Genomic DNA, 2,784 nt, shown 5'->3' with positions numbered 1-2,784 from the left:
CTGTTGTATACTTTCGACTGGCATAGGAGGAGATTGCCCCTCCTTCTCCAGTGGAGGAGGAACTTATTCTTAAACTCTCATGCGCATATATTTTATCTCACTGGCTGAATTCTTTGTAGACTTTTGTCCTCAGGACAATCCATGATTTCTTGACTAATTAATGTGGTCAGGATTATTAATTATCTGCTCTGCCGTGTGACTATATGTTTGAAAATTTTAAAGTATGTAGTGGATCTGTAAAAGTTACTAGTAGACTCTCTCAGTTCCAGAGACATACTTAGGTCTTTTGCTCAATATTTTTAATAACTCTTAAAGAAACCAGTTCTTCCCAGTGGCAGATAGATGAAGAGTTAACGTTGAAAATTCCCCAGGAAACCATAGAGTATCAGGTGGTGGCCTATTCTTTAGATAACATTACATTCAGAGGAAACACAATTGAAATGATAATAGCTTTCAAAAGCAATGTAGATCTTATTGGAGCTGAGGGATCTACTAGCTTAGCAAAGTTTACATGATACTTCAACAATAATACTGTTTCCTCTTATAACTTTGCCCTTTAACCCTAACCTTATCTACCTAGCTTCTCAGCACCACTAAAAGTACTGCACAAGACCAGAATCGGAAACATAGAAGGATAAGTAGTTATATGGATATGAAAGTCCAAGTGGAGAAGGGGAGGGAGAGTCCAGACTGAGGATGTGCCAGAGGGAATTAATGAGGTTTCAGAATTTGGATGGCAGAGTGAAAGGGTAAAGGGAATGGGAAAGATCCAGTGTGGACCTGAAAAAATGAGGTAATGCTGGGAATAGATCCATGGTGATTAATTTTTCAAAACACAATGTATAGGAATGGTTGTAAGGAACACAATGTGAATAAAGGAAGCATATGAAACATAATGTATATGTATTTGTATATAAACTAATATAAAATTTAAAAAATAGTTAGAAAAAGAAATAAAAATTAATCATGAGTAACTAACTGTCCCCTGCTGGCTGCTTCCAGCTCCTAGGATAACTGAAGACCTATCTCCTCTTTGGGCACCTCACACAGCAAGAAATAAGTGTCAGAGGAAAAATAGCACTTATCTTACCCTAACTGGATTTTTGGTTTTAAACTCAGATAGAAAATTTCTAGTAAATATAATTCTTTTCGTCATTACATGTGGAAAGATTTAAGCAATTTTCAAGAAAATTACTTTTCACGGGGGTGGGGCGCATATATTTTACCTTTGAGAGAAGCTCATGTTGACTGAGAGACTTTCTTTTGGTTAGTTTATCCAGTTAATCTCCTCTGTTGTCACCTAGGGAAACTTATGAGCTTCAGTGAACTTAGAATGACTTGGAATCAGATGAACTATTGTATGTCTGCCTTCTGTTACTACTGCTGTTTTTCATGGAACTGTTTTTAAATGCCCAGGGAGAAGTGCTTCAAATAGCTGCCAACCAGTGCTGCCCTGAGTGCGTCTCCAGGACTCATGGATCTTGCCATCATGAAGGAAAAATCCATGTAGTAAGTATTTTCTGTTCTAAGATAGCTTCTTTGTCTGTCCGTCAGTGACGAGGGAAAGCGGAATGCTAAAGTAATGTTGATGACAGAATTTTATTCTTTGCTTACAAGGTATTCCAGACCCTTGTATGTGGACATCTAGATTTCTTGAATAAAATTAAAGCTGTCCTCTTTATTCTATAGACTTTACCTAAGGGTTTATAGATTGAATTTATATTCCTGTAAATGCTGGTCTGACAGCATTGATGTTGAAGAGCTTGTGATGCTGAATGTAAGAATTACTACCATATCTTTGTGTTTCTAAGATAAAAGAACTCTGAGGTAATGAATAGAGGAGATATTATCATAAAATAAAAGATTAAATAAATCATAAATAAAAGATAAAAAAATTAAAGATTAAAATAATGAGTTGCAAAGAGGATGAAATACTTGCTGAGTATTAAGTTGATTGTTCTGTACTGTTCAGTCAGAACTGGCTCATAACTGATCCTCTAGAGGGTTTTCAAAGGCAGTAAATAATAGAACAGAAGATTGCCCATCTCTCTCCCACAGTGCAGCTAATGGATTTGAACTGTATGCCTGTGGGTTGGCAGTGCAACTCCTTACTATTGGCTATCAGAGCTCCCTTTCATATTGATAACAAGTGATATACCTTGACTTACACCTCAGTCCTGTTAGCTCCTAGTTTAGGACTTTGTAATAGGAGTTCTCCACTTCCGCAGTGTTCATATTTTAGCAGTTGTTTGTTGTGGGGACTACCCTGTGTGTTGTAGGATGTTTAGCATTATATGTGACTTATTCCACAAATGCCAGTGGTACTTCTTCCCAAGTTGTGACAACCACAACTCTCTATAGACATTGTTGTATGTTCCTCAGGGTCAAAATGCTTACCTCTCATTCCTTTCACAATTGCTCTACTAGAAACATATCTTTTGGAGGAAGTGCAAAAGAGTACTCCTTAGAGGCAAAGATGTTGAAATTTCATCTCACATACTTAGGGCCTGTCAGGAGGAATGAGTCCTTGGAAAAATTATATTATACTAGGGAAGGGGGAGGGTCAGAGAAAGAGAGGAAAAGCCTTAATGATATGGATTGACAGAGTGATTTTGACAGAGGGCGCAAGCATGCTGGAGATGAGTATGGCCTAGAATAGGGCAAGGTTCCAAAGGGTTACCATGAATTGTAGCTAACTCGATGGCACAGAACAACAACACTAGAAAGCCATCCTTGAGTACTTACTCATTCTGGACCCTTTAGGATTCATTTAGAGATATTAAC

At 37.5% G+C, this 2,784-nt stretch overlaps 1 protein-coding gene across 1 annotated transcript in view; it reads left to right on the top strand.

Annotated features, from left to right (window-relative positions):
* The window catches only part of FRAS1 (Fraser syndrome 1), a 470,336-nt gene that overhangs the window by 16,675 nt on the left and 450,877 nt on the right, over positions 1–2,784 (top strand). Inside the window, exon 2 of the mRNA XM_006885294.1 lies at positions 1,417–1,509. The gene's annotated coding sequence lies outside the window, so the exon portion shown is untranslated. The remainder of the gene's footprint in view (positions 1–1,416; positions 1,510–2,784) is intronic.

The sequence above is a fragment of the Elephantulus edwardii genome, unplaced genomic scaffold, assembly GCF_000299155.1.
Source record: "Elephantulus edwardii isolate Elephantulus edwardi_28Jun2011 unplaced genomic scaffold, EleEdw1.0 scaffold00042, whole genome shotgun sequence".
Taxonomy (NCBI): Eukaryota; Metazoa; Chordata; class Mammalia; order Macroscelidea; family Macroscelididae; genus Elephantulus; species Elephantulus edwardii.
This window is presented reverse-complemented; position numbering and strand designations above follow the sequence as displayed.